This window comes from Mesocricetus auratus, unplaced genomic scaffold (genome assembly GCF_017639785.1).
Source record: "Mesocricetus auratus isolate SY011 unplaced genomic scaffold, BCM_Maur_2.0 Super-Scaffold_100004, whole genome shotgun sequence".
Classification (NCBI taxonomy): Eukaryota; Metazoa; Chordata; class Mammalia; order Rodentia; family Cricetidae; genus Mesocricetus; species Mesocricetus auratus.
The window spans coordinates 19,453,969-19,475,122 of NW_024429189.1; the positions used below are offsets into that span (position 1 = coordinate 19,453,969).

The window sequence follows — 21,154 nt, forward strand, 5'->3', positions numbered from 1 at the left end:
GTGATGGGTGTTGGTAGTTGACATATTAACTTTTTTCTAAAGTTACGGTTTTTCTAAAATATGTTTATTAGAAAATGCAATAAAATATGAAGGATGAGAGAAGAATTATTCATTATCCCAATACACAAGGATAATGGGACATTTTATATGCATGTCCTTTATTTGTTCCTATGGATTCCATTTCTCTGCTCTCTAGCCTTCTGAGCTGCTATAATGTAACTGAACAACTGTAGTAACTTCTTTTCTTCCCCCCTCTTCTTGTTTTGTTTTTGAGACAGTGTTTCTCACGTAGGCTGGCTGGTTTAGAATTTACTATGTTTATCAAGTTGGCTTTGAACTCATAATGACCCTCCTGTCTCTGTTTTGTGAATGGCGGGATTAGGGGCATGAGTAACCACATCCAGACTGAACATTATTTAGAATCCAAACATTAAAATTTTACCTAAAATATACTATATACTAAACTAATTAATTGATTTTTGTGGTGATAGACATTAAATCAGGCTTCTTGTATGCTAGGGTAGGGTTCTATTATTAATTAAAGCCCTAGCCCTGAGTCCCCAGCCCCAATCAGGTGACCTAGACTTATAGAAGTGAACTGCCAAAACCGGAAGTTTTTGCCCCGGCAGGTGTCAACACCCTGATACTGTCATTTATAAAGTATCTATCCTGACGAAGAGTGGATAGAGAAAATGTGGTACATCTACACAATGGAGTACTATTCAGCAGAAAAAAATAATGGAATCATGAGATTCACAGGCAAATGGATGACACTAGAAGAAACCATCCTGAGTGAGGTAACCCAGTCACAAAAAGAGAAACATGGCATGTACTCTCTCATATATGGATTTCAGACATAGATCTGGGGAGTGCCAGCCTACAATCCTATGGCCAGAGAGTCTGGGAAACAGAAACTTCATTTACTGACTGATCGAAGAAGAGGCAGACTCCCTTGGTTAAGTACTGATCTGAACTCAAGAAAGCCAGTAACAGAGAGGGAGGACTGATGATCAAAGGGATTAAGACTGGGCTGGTTTAACCCCCAGAAACAGCTGACCAGACAAAGGTTAACTCTTGAATCCCAGGCATCAGCCTGGGAATCCAGCATGGGACTGATCAAGACCCCCTGAATCTGGGTGTCAGTAAGGAGGCCTAGGGAATCTATTGAGCCTTGGGCAGCAGATCAGTACCCATCCCAAGTATACACACGGACTTTGGACTCCCATAGAACAATGTGAGGTGCACTCTCACCCTGAACTCTTGGGGAAGGGTCTAGGCCCTGCCCTATATGAAATGACAGACTATGAACACCCCCATGGAGGGCCTCACCCTCCCTGGGGGAATGAGGGGATAACGGGGGGGGGGAAGGGCACGGGAGGAGGGGAGGGAATGGGAGAGGGACCTGGAACTGACTTGTGAAGCAACCTCGTTTCTTATCTAAATTTAAACTGGAAAATAAAATATAAAAAAAGTATCTATCCTGAGGGTGTAACCTCTCCATATACTAAAGGCAAAGGGCAGATTCACTTTGATTAGTTCATAAAATGCAAATTCCAAATGCTGAGCTGTGAGAAGCCTAAGACAGCAGCATCTCCTGTTTGCCAAAAAGTTATAGAGGGCTCTCATTTTCATAGACTTGAATTCTGAGCCAGTGTGAGTTTGTGCAAGCTTGTGCATGAACATACATTGAGAAAAATGCCGAGGCCTGAAGTTGTTGATCAAAAGCATCTTCAGGTTCTGACCAATGGTGCTGTTGAGGGTGAGAGCAGGAGATATTAAGGTAAACATGTGTTTTTTGTGTTGGAAGACAGTATGCTATTGCGAAGAACACGGGCAGGGGGATTCAGAGGAAGTAGTGCCAGAAACAGAGCCCAAGAGGACTTAAGAAGACCCAGGATGGACCGATGCTGTCAGGGGGGCAGCCTGTTTTCTAGCGGGCTCTACAGGTCAGGTGCAAACAGGACCATGCAGACCATGCAGGACCCAGCTTCCAGCTTAAGGGTCCTCCTTTTGTTCATTCCATCTCCCCATCTTCTCTTGGAACCGTCTGGGTGAGTGGAGCGGCAATGAACACCAGGCTGAGAAGTCCAGGAGTATTAAACAAGTTCCTGTTTTGTTTTTCGAGACAGGGCTTCTCTATAGCTTTGGAACCTGTCCTGGAATTTGCTCTGTAGAAACAGCTGGCCTGGATCTCAAAGAGACTGCCTGTCTCTACCTCCCCAGTGCTGGGATTAAAGACTCCTGAGGGAAAGGAGACAGCAAGAGAGAATTGGGCATTGGTGCGTGTGGGGTGGGGTGGGGTGGGGTGTGTAGAGGGTTTGACATGGTAGAATTTTGCTGGGGGGCCCGTGTTCCTCAATCCCCACATCCTAATTCCCATGTTCAATGCAAATCCTGCCTCACTGCTTCCCATGCTCCAGCCCACAGCCCGTGTTCTCCACTACAAAAGTCAAGTAGTTTTGGGTTTGGAGCTCCAGCTCTTAGATGGATCGATCGAGAGGAGTTTCCACACAGGGATGGCTGGGGGTGAGATTTGGCCTGGGCGTTGTCGCTCAACAGTGCTTGCATGGAAGCGTGGCTGCTGGCCACGGTGAGCTGCACGGCTCAGGCAGGGGGGTAGCTCACAGGAAGAGACGAGAAACCTGAGCAAACAGATAGCCGCGGACACTCCGTGGGAACCCGCTTCCCGGACAGGTCCTGAGTCCCCCCTTTTCCGCCACCTGTGAGCGGCGGTCTTCTGCCCGAGTTTGTAGACTTGGCTGCGGGGCCGGATCCCGCTAGTAGGGCCGTGAGCGCCAGGCCAATGGACGAGTCCCGTGGAGGGCTCGGCTCCTCCTGCACGCGCTGATTGGCCTCGCGACCCTCGAGTCCGGGCGCGAGTGGGAGTGGCGCGCGCCCCCCGCCGCCCCGCACGTCCCTCCCGCCGCGCTCGTGCCCTCCTTCTGCTGCGCTCCTAGCTCGGGCCGCGCGCGGGCGGCGCTCGCTCCGCATTGCACACGCGAGGGGCGCCGCAGTGTTCGTGGGATGGGGCAGCGGGCTGCCTCTGGCGGCAGGGACGCGTGCAGCCCGGGTGAGTGGAAGGAGGACAGTCGGGGGTGGGGGGGGCACACAAGAAGGCGCTGGTTGAGGCGACCGGGCTTGCCACCCTGGCCGGGACTGTCCTGTGGGGTCGGAGTCGCGGCTACTGAGCTCCGTGGCGGGCGGATTGCTGAGCGCAGCGGGAAGGTCGGGAGTGTGCCCCCCGCACGCGCTGCGGAGGGATGCAAACATCAGGTGCTCCAAGTTCAAGGCTGGGGAAGCTTCCCGGGATGCGGGCGGCCGGGTCAGCGCTTAAGCAGAACTCCCGCTGGAGTGAGTTCCCGGGCGGTGGAGTAGCTGCGCCCCACGTGTTGCTGCCGGGCTTTGCCCACCCGAGGCGGCTGTGGGAGGCTCCGTGTGTTAGGGCACCGCCCTGCTGTTGGGCCCTGATACCGCCGCCCCGGAGACCCCTCAGTGGGAACTACCCGCTGAGGGAGTGGGGACTTCACTTAGACTTGATTTCTGTCTGCTTCTCAGGTTACATTAGTTGGGTCACCTCCTATTTGATTAAGCATTTAATTTCAGCAGAAAGCACTCTCTTTGTTGGTCTATGACTCATTTTGGTCCTTCCACAGACTCCTATTCCTGTCACCTGCCTGGTCCCCCGTTGCAAAAACTTGATGCTTGGGCAGAGTTTTAAAATCCAGGATGGACACAGATATCTTCAGGATGACAACTAGTGTGTTCCCTGGGAATAACAAAGACTTGTTTTAACTTGAGGGCTCTGGGGGAAGGTACAGCAATTTGTATTAGCGAGTTGGTGAACAACATTGACCCCTCCCCCCCAATAGCACAGTTTGTCCCTTTAGTAAAATACCCAGGGCTTAACTTCCAAAATTCAGTTTTCTTTGTGGGAGGAGAGGGACTTCAGATTATCCAGGAGAAAGCTAATTTCTTGTTAAGTTTACTCGTGTTTTTATGTACTCTGCTCTGGTATGTCATTGTACTCTGCTCAGGTATGTCATTGACACCAGAGCAACTTACTTACAGCCCTTATAGTTTCTTCTGAGTGGCAGGAACTCTTAAGTAGCTGTTTTTAAAAAAATCTGAATCTGTTCCCGGTTTCTGTAGACAACATGGTTATATGTGCTCACGTGGGCCCAGTTTGCAAAAGGTATTTGTGCAATCGGCCATGAAACTGTTTAATGTACATGGATGTTAAGTGCATTTATATGTAAAACATCTGTTCTCTTCCAGTTTTAGTTTGTACCTCATCCAAAGGCAGCCAGCTGAAGGACTTAAAAGAGGCTTCCTTGTTTAAACAGTGGTTTTACAGCATTCTAGTCCGAAGAACACACGATAGCTTACCAAACTTGTGGGCACACACAGCTCACTATGAATTGTATGTTGGTTTCCTAGGTTAAAAAAATACCACATATGTTTCCTAACCCACCCAAAAATGTAGATGTTCATGGGGCTACGATTTGAAGCTGTTGATAAGGTTTGTAAGGTAAAAGTTTATAGTGTGAAATGCATAAATGGGTCTGATTCTAGATATGTATGGCAGATAAACATGATAGTATATTGTATCATAACATATGGTATATGTAATACATTGAAATATCTGTGAAGAAATAATATTGTATCACTCCCATTCTCCAGATGGAAAAGTTTAGGCTTTCAGATTGATTTTTCCAAGGATGAATGACAGAGCTCAAATTAGGGTAGTTTCTGAATTCTTCCTTTACATAATCTGTATTTCTTGTCGTCCATTCATTTTTAAAATTACTATCTTCATGACTTACATTCTGCTGTTTGCTGATCTTTGATTTCTGTATCTCTTTTGATTGTTCAACCCATAGCTTCAGGACATTATATACCACTGTTGAAAGGCTTTGCTTACTGAAATGTGGCTGATGAAGGCTCAAGGAGAGGCCAATGATGACTCTAAGGGACTGCTGTTTTCACAGTTAGTTGTTAAAGATACAAGCAGTCAAACTCTAAAGAATGATGTGCTCAGGAAAATCAGTGACCAGCTAGTGCCAGGAGTGTCTGAGAAGCATTCGTGTTTTCTTCTTTGTGGGCAGAAATGCCTCACAGGTTCTGTAGACAATTTACAATGAAATCATGAGTGATTGTTTCAGTTCTGCTATTCATATGACTCAAATCAACCCAGAATTACTATGGGAAAAATCTATCCAGCAGTGGCGAGTCCCAAAGAGATGCAGCAGAAGATGTTGATGGAAGAGAATACATGTCTACTTGCATAGACAGTTGACACATTTCTGCTTATCTGGCTATTTGTTGAGGACCCAACATTTGTAGATCTTTTCTTGGAAAACCATGGTTCAGAATATTTACATGGGATATGCCATAATGTTTATTTAGATTTATGAGGTTAATTTTGTTTGCATTAATGTAGGTGCATATCGAGTTCACAAGCACTAAGTCTTAGTTAATTGGGTGGGGTTTGGTTCCAAGTCTTGGCATCATGTTCTGTGAGACTTCAGAAAGTGGTCAGACTTCTCTGTGTTTCAATTTCCTTGCAATGCTGAACAATGAACCTGTTTCATGCAGTGTTTTGATTTGCTCGTGAAGTATTTATTGATGCTCTAGTCATAGCAGCCCTGCTCTGGGTGCTGCTGATGGGTACAATCCAGCACCTGACTCTAATGTGATGCATGCAAAGTCTCCAGCATGGGTTGTGGTACCTAGGGATGTCCTGTGGCTGGTAGCTGTTGGTACCATCCCTTCATTCAGGAGCTATTCACTTAGTGGCTACTGTGTAAAACAGATTATAGTATGTAATATAGAGTGGTTTTAGTTCAGCATGGGAAAGGGCATGCCAAAGAAAGAGGTCAAAAAGGGCATGCCAAAGAAAGAGGTCAAATGCATAATCATTATACAAAAAGGAACTCACTGCTGACATAGTGGGGAAAATGAAGGAAATACTTGAAAATCAAATGAAACATTAAGAAATCAAGTGCTGTATAAATTACCTTATCGGTACCCAAATGTCATAAGAAAAAGAAAGGTCTTAGACTCAGGTGCTTTAAAACACTGAATACGTAGGGGGAAAAGTAAAGAAGAGTGTGCCTAAGTACATGTAATGACAGGGACTGTTTGAAGAGCTGGCTTATTAAGTTATTATTGTAATCACCATGAAGGGTGATATATCCTACGTAAAATAGATATGAGATAACAGAAATGAATTTGAAAAGGTTATTGGGATGGATGTCTGAAACAGTTTTGAAACACAAATGCTGTGCAGTGAGGGACAGATTGACTTTCATATACCAAACGTACATTCAGAGGTCAAGAGAGATAACGTAAGTGGATACTTTGCTTCTGTTTCTGCTGAGTAAGATTCTGGCACTCAGCCTCCCTCGAGAAGTTCACACACTGCAGGTAGTAGATCAAGAAGTGCCATGCTCTGAGAGGACTCCAGGCCTGATCAACAGGCTGAATACAGGTCAGTCACCAAGACCACATGGCCGTCACCCAAGTGTGTGTGAGAGACTGGTTCATATGACAGCTTTTCAGAGCACAAGTTGGGGGTTAGCTGGTCTCCTCCTGCTGGACTCCAGTTAGGAAAACGACTTCAGGAAATGCCCTTGACCATCACATGAGACCATGTCCTAGTGTGTAATGGGAACATCAGTATTAACAACAAACATATGATAACAAATAATGACTTAATTTGGAAAAGGGGGATTAGTATTAGGGATTGGGGAGGAAAATAGGTTTGTCACTAAAATGTTATAGTAAACATATTTTATAAATCTCTCAGAGAACCCTATTAATTGACAAGCCGTAGTTTCTTTCTTGTTTACAACATTTTGTTAGGAATGGGAAATGGGCCAAGAACCAATCAAATAGGATCAATAGGTACTTCTGAGTGACAAATAGAGTCTTCCAGGAAGTAGTTTGGGCATGGTCATGTTTAATGCTGTTGCAGATGTGTGCAGATGATAGGCTATGGCTTATGGTAAGGGTGCTATGGGACCAACTTGAAGGATGGCCTGAGTGGGAAGAAAAAGAGTAAGATTAAAGTCAGAATGGAAGACTGAAGATGAGTATATTCAGAAAAGCAGTTCCTAGTGTGCTTATAGTGTCATCTCTCAGCTCTCCTTTTTTAAAAATGTTGACTTCAGTGTGAAGAAAAGAGAGGCTTATAAAACTGCATTGGTGTGGCACTATTCTAAACATATATAACGAGTGAGTTTATCTAAGTATTCTCTTACCTGCTCAACTGTCAATGTAGAGAAAAACCTTCAAAATATCAGCAACGACTATCTCTGGGTAGTGCAGGTTTTCAGGTGGTTTTTCTTGGTTTTGTTAAACCTTAGGTGTGTGTGTGTGTGTGTGTGTGTGTGTGTGTGTGAACAATGAGTGTACAGGTCTGTGTGCCTGTGCATGTGTACAGAGGACAGAGCTTTGCCTTATTGCTTTGAGGTAGGGTCTCTCACGATGCTTGCTTTTTAAGCTAGGCAGGGTCTGCCTGCATTTACCCCACAAATGCTGGGTTTGCAGGTATGCGCTGTCATGCCTGACCTTTTGCATGAGTGATAGGGAACCACACTCAGGACCACATGCTTGCAGAGCAGATGTTCTTATCCACTGAGCCAAGTCCTCAACCTCTGATGAAAAATTTCTACAGTGCCTGTGACACATTGCTGTTATAAAGAATCTTATTGTGGGGAAAAGGGGTCTACTGTTATAACTGTTGATTTTACAATATCTTACTATAAAGAAAGACATATTTGAGTGGTGATCATTTTTCCTGCCTTCTCAGCATCTGTGGATATGAGTTTGACTGTCCACCGGCTCTGGATTCTTTCGCTAAAGAGCAGCATGCTGAAAGAGTGTTTCATGGTTTTTATTCAGCAGTAAGTGCTTCTATAGATTGTCACAGCTGGCCAAAACCTAACGGGATTCTGTCTGTTTGCTGTGACTCTTAGAATATGAAGAACCAAGAATGTAACCCACATGAATACAGGGACCAATCTACTTCTTACCTCCTAGAGGAATTAATACAAGGCATAGAGATATCTCCCAGGAATAAATACTGCTGAGTGTTCTGAATTGAATGAAGGGACTGAAAACCTTATGGAATCAAAGAAATGTTAATAAGGAGTTCAGAGAGCTATCTATCCTCTGATATAACATGACTCACTGGTCTTGATTTAGTCTTGTGTCTAGTTATTTTCCTTGTATCATGAAAGTGGCTGGTGTTAGTCATTGCAGACTCTCTACCATAATAAGTACGTACATACATACATACATACATACATACATACATACATACATACATCAGTCTGGTTAGCCTTGACTCTTTTGGTAAACTCAAGTTTTTGCAGGGGAACATTCAAACTATTAATTATTGATTTTTGATGGTCTGGATACTGGTGCCCTTCCCAATCTATGTCTCAGAATCTATAAACAAATGTGGTAGTGTTAAGAAGTGAGGCCCTTAATCCCAGCCCCCATGTATTGGTGCCTTCACAGAAGACATTGAAAAGAGCTTCTTGCCTGTCATCCGTGTAAAGATAAAGCAACAGGATGTGATCTGAGAGGCAGAGCATGAGCCCTCCCCACACAGCTCATTTGCTGGCTCCTTCATCTTGGATTTCCCAGCCTCTACATCTCTAAGCAATATCTTCCACTTTTTTTGTAAAATGACTGTTTTAGGCATTTTGTTATGGCAAATATGGGTGGATTCAGGGTTCCTTGTATATTTTTCTCTAACATCAACTTAATAAGGGATTGTGGTCAAAATAATATTTCAGATATTTCCAGAAAGTCTTAGCAGAAGAAATGAAGATTTTCATCTTGTTGTGATATAAAATCTTCAGTGTATGCTATGGCATGCCACTCTTCCTGTCACTTCAGAAACCTGGGTGACAAATGTTGAGTTTAGTTGGTGTCCAGGATTGTGAATGAGGGTTTTCACTAAGTAGTTATTAACTGATGTTGGAATGTTAAGTATGCTGACTAGGAGAGATAATAACCTAAGGGACAGGATCCTACTACCTATTAGAGGTTCAACTAATGAGACTTCAAGACTGCTGTAGGCCAACCCAGACACTATGTAAACAAGAAGGTTCTAGGATTCGCACTTCTTTTTGAGAGTCCTTGAAATGGCAGCCATGTTGGATTGTCTTAGGGGAAAGATCATTTCACTTGAAGCCTCATTCTCCTAGATACCAAGATCTCTATAACAATTACACACATAAGTCTCCCAACCTCCTTCCCACAATGGGCATGCCAAGTTTAAAGACTCATGGCTGTCAGAGAATGCCTAAGTGTGATGCCCCAACTGGTACCTTTGACATTTTTACCATGGGTTGTTACAACAGAAGATCTAGACAATACCTGAAGTCCAATTCTAATGTAGTAGACATAGTTACAAGTAGAATGAATTTGTGTTGCTTCTCATGAAAAATAAAAAGTAAAACAAGTGCCATGCACAAAACTTAAGTGCAAATAGACCAAAGACCTCAACATAAATCCAGCCACACTGAACCTCTTAAAAGAGAAAGTAGGAGGTACCCTTGAACAAATTGGTACAGGAGACTGCTTCCTGAACATAACACCAGTAGCACAGACACTGAGGTCAACAATTAATACATGGGACCTCCTAAAACTGAGAAGTATCTGTAAGGCAAAGGACGCAGTCAGCAAGACAAAAAGGTGGCCCACAGAATGGGAAAAGATCTTCACTAACCCCACATCTGACAGAGGGCTTATCTCTAAAATTTACAAAGAACTGAAGTAGCAAGTCTCCAAAACACCAAAGGATCCAATTAAAAAGTGGTCTACAGAAATAGAGAATTCTCGATAGAGGAGTCCAAAATGACCGAGAGGCACTTAAGAAAGTGCTCAATATCCCTAGCCAACAGGGAAATTCAAATCAATACAACTCTGAGATACCATCTTACTCCTGTCAGAATGGCTAAAATCAAAAACACCAATGACAGGTTATGCTGGAGGGGATGTGGAGAAAGGGGAATACTCCTTCACTGCTGGTGGGAGTGCCAACTCATACAGCCACTTTGGAAATCAGTATGGACACTCCTCAGAAAAATGGGAATCAGTCTACCACAAGACCTAGCAATTCCACTTGTAGGCATATATCCAAAAGATGCCCATTCATACAACAAGGATGTCTGTCCACTATGTTCATAGCAACATTATTTGTAATATCCAGAACCTGGAAGCAACCTAGATGCCCCTCACCTGAAGAGTGGATAGAGAAAATCTGGTACATTTACACAATGGAGTACTATTCAGCAGAAAAAAATGGAATCTTGAAATTTGCAGGCAAATGAATGGCACTAGAAGAAACCATCCTGAGCGAGATAACCCAGTCACAAAAAGATAAACATGGTATGTACTCACTCATATATGGATTTTAGACATGGTTCAGTCGAGTGCCAGCCTACAATCCCACTGCCAGAGAGTCTGGGAAACAGAACATTTAACCAATGACTGATGGAAGCAGAGGCAGACAGCCACAGCTAAGCACTGAGCTGAACTCAAGGAACCCAGAGACAGAGAGGGAGGACTGATGAGCATAGGGGTCAAGACTGGGCTTGTTTAACACACAGAAACAGCTGATCTGAACAAGGGGGAGCTTTTGAACCCCAGACTGATAGCTGGGAATCCAGCATGGAACTGATCCTGACCCCCTGAATGTGGATGTCAGGAGGAGGCCTAGGCAATCTATGGGGCCTTGGGTAGTAGATCAATAGTTATCCCTGGCATACAAATGAACTTTGGGTGCCCATCCCACAATGACAGATGCTCTCTCAGCCTGAACTCTTGGGGGAGGGCCTAGACCCTGCACTGGATGAAATGACAAGACTATGGATACCCCCTATGGAGGGCCTAGCCCTCCCTGAGGAAAGGAGTGGGGATTGGGGGATGGGGGGTTGGTAGGAGGAGGGGAGGGAGAAGGAGAGGTACCTGGGATTGACATGTGAAGCAACATTGTTTCTAATTTAAATTTAAAAATAAAAAGACATAAAAAGAAGTTATAATCAGAATATACTGAATAAAAATATTTCAGCCTTCAAAAAAAAAGTAAAGCAAGCATATCCAATGTTATTTGAAAACCAGGGGTTTAGATAGAAAGTATGAGCTCAATAATTCCATGTCTCCTGTCATTCATTCCCATCTCTGCTTATCCTTATTCATCTTTGATAAGAGGGTACAGAGAAAAATTTAAATTAAAAAGTTTTTTGATGTATTTAGTAATAGTTACCAAAGAATGGGTTGTTAGTCAAAATGAATATTGGGTATAAAATCTTGACCTTTTACAGGGCTTTCATAAACCTTAGCGATAAGAATTCTCAAATCCAGGATTGTACACTTAACCTGTGCTTGATTTTTTTATCTCTTCTGCCCCACGCTGGAGGTAAGCTCAGTGCCTGTGTGTTACACTCCCATTTCTGCTCCTCTATGCAATAACTGCTTCTGCTGGGTGATGGTGGCGCAGGCCTTTAATCCCAGCACACAGGAGGCAATGGCAGGCAGATCTCTGTGAGTTTTTAGGCCAGTGTGGTCTACAGAGTTAGTTCCAGGACAGTTAGGGCTACACATTGAAACTCTTAAACAAGCAAACAACAACAACAAAAAAAAAACCAAGTTGTTTCCCATCAAAGGGAATATCTTTGAATATTCCAAATAATTAAATAGAAACACATTGTAGAGGTAGGATTTAGGGTGTACATTAAAAATAATATCTTTACTATTTTCTTTTGTTTTTGAGATTGTAGCTTAACTACACAATTTTCCATTCCTTTTCCTCCCTCCAAACCTTCCCATCTAACCTTCCTTGTTCTCCTTCAGATTCATAGCCTCTTTTTTCATTAATGGTTGTTACATGTATACATATATGTGTATATGTTCCTAATGTATCCTGCTCAGCCTATATGTTAGTTGTACATTTTCAGGGCTGATCTTTGGTTTTGGATAACCAATTGATTTTCTTTTCCCCATAGAAGACCAAAGCTCCCGCTGTCTGCAGTTGCCTATAATCTTTGTGTAGGATTGAGGCTTCATGGGCTTTTTTCAATCTACATCAGCATATCTATTGGTGGTGTCCTTATTCAGCTCATGTCTAGGCCGTAATGTTTGTGAGATGTTATGGTTGCAGCTTTTGACATTTCTAGGAGACACAGTCTCACAGCTAACTCCCTGATCCTCTGACTCTTAGAATCTTTTCTCCCTCTCTTCCACACTGTTCCCTAAACCTTAGATGCGGGAGTTGTTTTTTTATATGTAGTCATTGGGACCGACCTCTACAACTCTGCATTTTGATTGGTTGTGGTTTTCTGTAGCGGTCTCCATTCATTGCAAAGAGAAATTTCCCTGATGACAGTGAAGATTACACTTATCTGTGGGTATGAGAACAAAGAGTGTCTCAAGTCAACTAGAGAGCTGTTGGTTACCACCAAGTTATGAGTGTCACTGTTGCTCCCTTGGGGCTATTGTCCCATTCTGGTTGTTGTGGTTCATAGGTGTCATAGTTGGGTAGGTCTGTTGGTGGATCTCCTCCTTTGGAAGCTTGAATAGCATCTTACAAGTCAGGTCTCAGCGAGAGATTTTTCAGGTTAGTGCCACCCTGGGGCCTCTGGGCCCTCCATCTGAAGTGCACCTCAATTTTCCTAACATTTTTATGTTCTAAGAAGCAGAAGAAAAGATTGTAATATTATTTTTTCCTTTTCCATAACAAGTATATAATATTAGCAATTGTGCATGGCATTTAAGTTTCCTTTTGAGACATCCAGAAATACCTGTTGCTGTGTGAGAGTATAGAAATTCAGATACTACGTGCACTTCTTTTCACTGTCAGTTCTTATGACTCTTTTCTTTCTGTCTCTGAAGTTCTTAATCTACAGCGAGGTACCAGCTTCTGAGCACTGGTGTTAATTTTCCATGGCAGCTGGGCTGTGTGTAAGTTTGGGGGTCAAAGCTTGCTGGTGCTCCTGTGCTGGCTCTACAAGTTACGTTCATGTGTTGCCTGCAGCAAGTTCTTTTCCTTCAGTTTCCCTGGTTGTCTGACATTTAGTGAGCTGGTCACCCACTGTCTAGATTTCATTGCCTCAAATATAAAGTCAAGGGGGCTCTGCAATTAAACTTTAAAGTCCCACATGACTTTAAACAATGTAATATCTTTTGACATTTAAAACTTGTTATATCCGCTAATCTAATGAAATTGTTCTGATGGACTGGAAGTGAGGCATGAATTGGGCATACAGTCCAAATGGAGCTCGGTGTACAGGACTGCCTAGTTTTTAAGAGTGTATATCTACAATAAATAATTGAAGGTCTTGTACACCTTCCTGGAGTTTTTTTCTTTTCCCTTGTAAGAATCTTGCCATTCTTTGACGTGATTATCCATGTGGACTACATTGAATTTTTTAGAATGTTTCTGTCTTGGAGAGAAAAAAATCTACTTTCAATTATTCTCAAATATTGGCATTTCAAATACCGACTTACATAGAAGTGATATTTGGCATTTATGTAGTGACTTTCTGTAGATCAAAGGGCTGTATTAGAAATACATGCTTTTTCTTTTATGTAGAACTTCATAGAAACGTTTTCTTTTTATCAAATTCTTTTAATGTAGAACCAGTCACCCAACTCAGGGAATTCACAGCCACTTTTGCGGTGTTTCTGATTTGTTCTCTGAGAAGTACTGCTGGGTTAGGAGTGGTCCTCCATCATTTCCTAGTTGACAAGCCTTTTTATCCTTCAAGGCCCAGTCCAGTGACCCCCCCAAAGAAGCCTTTTGTCGTGATTCCCTCATCAGTGTCAGTTAAAACTCTTATACATATCTCTGTGTTTTACATTATTGTAATTTTTTGCATTCAGCCTAACTACTTATATAGTGACTTGTTTCTCTTGGATTCCAGCCTGAGCATTTTGTCTAATACAGATAAAGCCCTCAGTAAAGACACCAATGGGAATGCTAACTTGCATAGAGAATGTCCATAAAGATCCAGGATGGGGAGACTACATTCTGTGTATTATGGCAGCTGCCACCTAATTTTGGCTTCTGGGTGTCCAGGAGAACAGATAGGTCTCATATGCTGTGTAGGGCCTCCACAGGACCATACTGTCTTTGTGTCCTAGGAATATCTTCCAGGTGTAGACGATGTAGGAAAACAGACTCAAAACGGTGAGTCACCTGCAATCAGGACTTCGGAGAGTTACAGCTGACATCTTCACAGATAAAAATAAAACCAGGCTGCATTGTGCTTTATACAAAACCATGCTAAGCTGTGTAAGCAGTTTCTATTAAAAGTTCAAGGAAGACAATAACGACCCTCTTTCTCATCCAGACTGAATTATTTTCTCATGATTTCTGTACTAATTCTTCACTTTTTTCCCTTTGTCTCTGGGTCATATGGGGGCTTCTGAGTTATAAATGCAGACTGTGTTGGGTGTTTGATCCTAGATAAAATAGAAGGCGCTGCAACAAGGTTGCTGTGTAGGCAAGATGTGCATTGCCCTTTTATGCTTTTGAACACATCTTCCAAGGGCCACCTCTCATGAGGCTCCTCCCCCTGTCAGAGGGAGCAATGCACATGGAGAAGGTGCCTTTTAAAACAGACCTAGACAAGACCAGAACTATTCGTTATCACATGGCCAGCATTCTTCATGTTCACTGCCACAGACTGGAACTGGGGCCAGCTGAGATGCTTTAAGGTGCATCTGGTGGAGTGTGGCTGACCAGTCCTGAGGAATGGTGTAGAAGACGACTCCTCCCCTTGCCAGTGCTGTTATTTTTCAATGTAGGTGAGTGAGACAAGTGAAAACATTGTGATGTGGAAGACAGTTTCCCCCCAAGGCTATTCAGATTGAACTTTCCAGATGAGGGGAGACCCGTCTCATAAAGTGGAATAGCATTTTCAAAGGCTGTCTGAAACGGTACTTCTTTCTTGGCTGAAGAGCTGTGCTAGAGAGACCTTTGCTAGAGGGGACAATTTTCAGCTAGGCCATGCACATTTCAAGGAATGTAGAATTCTGTGGTATGTATAAGACATAGTAGGCAAAGTGGTTTTCTGTAGCTTCTGGGCTGCTCCGACTTGGTGCGTGGGTTGTGGATCTCTCTCAGACTGACAGAGAACTAGGTATGATTGGACACAAAATGGAAAGGAGATAGCGTGGAGAAGGAGCTGGTGGACAGATGACAAGTGTCACCTACTTGATAGTCAGTTAGTGAAACTTTCTGATCTGATGCTATCAAGGGAAGCCTGAGAGACTAACGAGCATGAGGGGGATTACAAAACCTGTCTATCTTAGTGTACCATCTGTCTGGTCTTGCTGCTCCCACATTCAAACCACTGTCTTGGCAAACCTGTCTCAACTCCTAAGTCCGGATCAGCATTCTCCTTAGTGATGGCTCTGAGCTGGAAAACAGGAATCTAGCAGGGCACAAGAGAAAAGGACACAGGAGGCCACTCTTTTCTGGTGACAAGCCATGGAAAAGAAGGATGTTGGGATTTTCACTCTTATCTGAACTCCTATGCTGATTGGTTATTACTGAGCAATTGAAGGATTTGGGCTAAGCCCACAAACTCTCTTGAATTTCTGTTTTCTCATTTGCAAAATCGACATCAGCATTATCATAGCAGGATCTGCAGACAGCTCCAGCTTCTGTGGGGTGTGGCAGGAGGTAGAATAATTGCGAGCTGGTGCATCTGGTCTCTTAGCAGTGGTCAAAGGGAAAAGTAAGTTAAAACACACCTTTTGTTTGTTCTTTTTTAAGTTGAAGGACTTTTAGTGACTGAATGCAGATATAAAATATCTGCAAGAACGCATCTTGTGACAGGGAATCCCCTAGATCACATTTACAGTGCTACTCATTATGCGTGCTTGTCCTTGTGGTCAGTGATTTGTGCAACACAAAATACCAAACTCTCTGATGCTGAGGCTTCCTTGGTTTTAAGATTCTGTGAATCTACAGCAAGATAATACAGTTCCTTTCCTGTTTCTTTTGCAGCTTGTCTCCTTGCCTAGAAGAGTGTGTCATTTGTGAGCCTTTTGATTAGAAATTCACTGTTAGAAAATCCTCACTTCTACTGTAACATAAACTCAGGTCGAGAGAACAAATCTGCAAGCTATGCATTTCCCCGTATTTTTTATACTGTAGGCTGCATTAAGTCACAGACAGTTTAAATATAAATAATGAATTCTTCAAGTGCACACACACACACAAAACATTGAAACAATATTTGAAAAGAAAGGATGCTATTTTGGAAAAGAACGATGTATAAAAGACTCGAGTTTTATTCAAGCATTTCTGAGCAAAGCTGTATAATTAATCATAGAGCTGTACCATGAAGATGGAAAGATGAATACTGATGTAAACCATTCTTCCCTGTGGCATTATGACTATGGAATGTATTAAGCACCCCCATCCACCACCCTTGGATTTTGCATTGGCTCTGTCAGATATGTTGCTTTAAAAAAAGAGTATTTTTAATGTATCCCTTGACAATTTCATACATGTATGCAATGTAGCTAGGTCATGTTCAACACAGATTCCCCTCTTGTTACCCACCAGATGTCCCCAGTACTTTATCTCCCCTCCTTCATGCCTTCTTTTCTGCTTTGTCATAACCCAGTGTGTCCAGTTAGTCACATGGCTTTGGAGACTAGGCAACTTATCACCAGCTATGCCCCTGAAAAAAAAGTGACTCTCTCTCCCTCAGCAGCTATCAGTCATCAGTAGCAACTCATACAGTGGTGACATCTCATGAGCCCCTCTCCCATCCATTCTAGAATGTTGACTAGCTTGCTTTTGTACAGGTAGCCATAGTCCATGAGTCTAACAGCCATGTGATGTACAGTAGATAGAATTTCACAGCACTCTTCATTTGCCATCTCTTAGAATTCTTCTGCCTCTCCATCTGCAATGGTCTGTGAGCCTTTTATGTGGGATATTGTTGTAAATGTCTAGATTAGGGTTGAACATTCATAGTCACTTATTCGCAGCACCTTACCAATTAGGAGTCCCTTCTGCCTAGTACAGTATAAAATAATGTATTTGACAAAGATTGGAAGCAAGACTAATAAAGCAAAAATATTTAGAAGTCAGTTAAACTACATGTTCATTTAGCAAAACAAGAGTGGCAGGGTCTCCTCTAGAAGGTATAACCTCTCTAGCTATGGCCTTTGACCAGGTTTACTCTACTAGGTATGAATTCTATGCTGTGGAGCAGGTCTTAAGCCCTATCAGGAAGCAGTTCGTTTCTCCCTTAAGTGTCATCGCCACTGTTACACCAGTGGGCATGTCTTACCTGGAAGGCCAGTGTTGTAGTCTGCATAATTACTGCTCGGTAAGCCTATTCATGACCATTCTTAACCCCAGCAATCTGTGTAGCATCTTCTAGCGCTGTGAAACTGGTTATCAGGAGAAGACAATTTAAGTTGGTTCCAGCTTGATTTCTTTATCAGACTCTCCTTGATGTGGTGAAGTACTAGGAGATTTTCAGATAGAGGCAGATGGTAGAGGCAGGTAGGAAGTCAGGGTAGAGCATGGCTGGATCTGCACTGGACCTCTGTCTATTGAACTAGTGCCTCTTGTAAGGGTTGTTGGGTGTGTGTGAACATAAGGTGTCATATGTGGTCTTTGAGTCAAGAAGAGAAAGAGTTCATACTTCCCATTTGTGAGAGTTTGCCACTCCACTGTGAATTTTCTGGAATTAGAAAATGTAACTCTTTGTAGTAATTTTTAGGTGATCTGCAGCAGGTACCTGAAGTTAGGTTAACCATTTGGTTTTCTTCATATGACTTTTAAAGAAATAGTTTATTAGATAGTGTTAGAAAAATTAAAATTAAAGAAAAAGTTAAAATTTGATAACAATTTCTTTTATAATTAAGTTCACATGCTACATTGTTTCAAATATTTGGTTGTTTATCCTCTGTCTTAATTTTAAATTTTAAATAGTTTTTTGCAGGTTTGTATTGTTTGAATACAAAGTTACATGTGATAAAATGCTAATATTTCTTTTAGTTTTTCTGGTCTTGTTTAAGTGTGACCTAGCTATCCCACTTGGGTATATATCTAAGGGAAATGGAATCAGTATGCCAGGCAGATACATACACATCCATATTTATTATTGCACTGTTCCCAATAACATATGAAACCAGCCAAGTGTTGATCAAAATAATACATAAAGAAGTAGAAGACATTGTGTTAAGTGAAACAAACTAGACACATAATAAATACAATGTTTTACTATGGAAGCTAAAATATTTGACTTAAGTACATATTATAGAGATTGGGAGGGTGGAGAAAGGGAGGTCTGATTTGATCAGTGCACACAATACTGATGTATGGAAACTTCAGACTGAATTGCATTTGTATGCACAGTTAATATGTATTAATAAAAATAAAATCCCATGAATCAAAACTAAACTAAATATTTTTAAAGTAGTCTGAAAATAGAATTTGTTATATCCATTCATTTAGTGTATTTTCAGTTTCCAAATTATGTATTAAAATTTCAAGAATAGTTGATAATTTTGTTTTTCCCAGTTATGAAAGATACTTCAGGGCTGGTGACATGGTTCAAGTGCTTGCACTTCCTATGTAAGTCTTGACAGCCTGAGTTCCCAGGACCCAGAGTAGGAGAGTACTGACTTCCAAGAGTTATGTGTGATGGCATTGCTGCGCCTACATTTACACACACACACACACACACACACACACACATACACACACACACACACACACACACACACGCGCCTTTATAATATTGACTCACTTCTGGGGTCCTCTGCACCCTTGGCCTGTTTGACTTGACTTGCAGGAGTCACCTGCACCGTGTATCATTTTTTCAATGCAGCGCTCCCAGCGTTAGAAGCAGCTTCTCCTATCTTTGTAAACACTGGCGATTCTTTATCACTCATCACTGCGCTCATGCTTGCAGATGCTGGGTAGTTATCTGATGAGACACTCTCGCTGGGTGTTTGCTGAGTAAATGAACAGATTACTTAATGAGCGGCACTTATTATAATTGTCCCCACTTTCATGCCAGTAATGCGACTATTACCTGGCATCCCACACGGTTTTACTTAACAATTAAAAGAACATTTTTTTATAACTCACAAGCTTGATACTAATTAGTGTTTCATGTTTATTTTCATGTTTTCTGAGATGCATAGATAAAGTTAAAGAGAAGTCTACGTAGAGACTTTGGCACAGACTGCTCAGAGCTGAACCCTGTGTTCGTGTGATCAGTGCTGAGCCATGGCCAATCTTAAGTGTTGGTAGAGACCTGAGTCTCCTCACGTAGGACTAAGATGCTCCCGTGAGACTGAACAGACGTGTCATAAAGCCACTTGGTAGGGTATGTTTTGGTATGTTACAGCTTTTGCCCTCTGGAATTCTCAGCTGTTTTATGGATAATGGATTTCTGTAAAGTCTTCTATGAAAGGGAATCATGTTTGCATTTGGTCTGCATGTAATCACTTAAATTTTATAGACAGCATTCAATGTGCAGAAAACTTGAGTCTTCGCAGCTGTTTTTCAGGTTTACTGATTTGTATGTCTCTCTCTCTCTAAGGACTGAGTATTGGGACATGACACTGTGACTTAGGGTAGATGGGTAGGACAAACTGCCATAGTGCCTCAAATTACAGACACCACTCACCACTATGGAGACTGAGGAGTCCAAGATCACTGTGTGGGCAAATGTCTGGTGAGGGCCTTTCCATGGGCTAAACATGGCCATCTTTTTTTATCATACCATCATATGGCAGGTCTAGAGAGAATGAGGAAAGAAGTGATTTCTTTGTCTTCTAATAAGAGCACTGATCTGACTGGTAAGAGCTCTACTATGTGACTTAATTGCAACCAAAAACCCGACTCCAAATACCATCACATGGAGATTTAGAGTTTGACCATATCAGGGCATGCAAGGGCAATGAATCTACAGGATGGATGCATGCCATTCCCCTCCAAGACGCAGTTGGGTGGGTTAAGGAGTGGGGGAAGGTGGGGGGGGGGGTGAGAAGGATCACTTGCCTTTCTAATGTATTTTTTGGATGTCCCCAATTCCTTACTAATTTCACAATGTCATCACCAGCATTGCTTGGTAAAGGGGAATTGATTTGTAAAAGCACCTGCTGGTTTTTTTAGTCAACCTAATGACAAGCCAATTAAAATTTCTTATTCTGGGATGTGGCATTAGAGTTTATTTTATTTGCTATAATATAACCCCCCCCAACAAAGTTAATATATTGAGATTTCTCTTCAGATCTGTTTTTGAGAAGGTATTTGTGTCATCTTGCTAGGACTTAAGAACTTTCTCTCTTTCTGAAAAAGGTTATTTTTTATTTTGCATGTGTGTTTACTTTCCTGTATGTGTATATGTATGTATTGCACAATCTGCTTACCTGAGGAGGACAGAAGAGGGTGTTGGATCCCCTGGAACTGCAGGTCCGAATGGTTGTGAGTTGCCATGTGAGTCCTGTGCAAGAGAAGCAAGTGCTGAGCCGTCTCTGCAGTCCTGTAACATTTCCTCATATGTGTGATTTTTTTTCCTGATGTGTCCAGACTGACCTTGTAGCCAAGAATGACCTTGAACTTTTGATCTTCCTGCTTCTACCCCCCCCAAATGCTGGATTTATAGGCATGTGCCACCAAGCCTGGTTTTATGTGACACTTAGGCTGGATTCAGATTTTCATACATGGTGGGCCAAGCATTTTGCCAACTGAGCTACAGTTCAGCCTTTGAAATCTTTTAAGAATGGTTACATCCGTTAATGTTACATCAACACTATCTGCATTTAACTTGTCCAATTCTTTGAATGACTTAATATTTTATATCTTCAAACATAAAAATCAGTAATCAGACACGGAGTATTTTCTGTGAGGGTGGGTTTGGAGAAAGTCCTATCCGAGAATATAGAACACGGCGTCTGTCTTTATGGAACTTCCAATTGGCTTTCTCCCTGCTTCTCTCTTTGAGTATGTGAGACGGAGCTCATGCCAAGTACAGTTCTAAGTGGGAAAACAATAGTGAATGGACTGGGCAAACAACCCCAGGAATAAAACAAAATCCAGGAGCTCCCTATTTGAGTGGAGATTACCTTCTAGAAAGCGGGAAGACAA

At 42.3% G+C, this 21,154-nt stretch overlaps 1 protein-coding gene across 1 annotated transcript in view; it reads left to right on the forward strand.

The window, feature by feature from the left end:
* The first annotated feature begins 2,928 nt into the window (after positions 1 to 2,928).
* Lypd6 (LY6/PLAUR domain containing 6) overlaps positions 2,929 to 21,154 on the forward strand; it is a 131,403-nt gene continuing 113,177 nt past the window's right edge. Inside the window, exon 1 of the mRNA XM_005068954.4 lies at positions 2,929 to 3,070. The gene's annotated coding sequence lies outside the window, so the exon portion shown is untranslated. The remainder of the gene's footprint in view (positions 3,071 to 21,154) is intronic.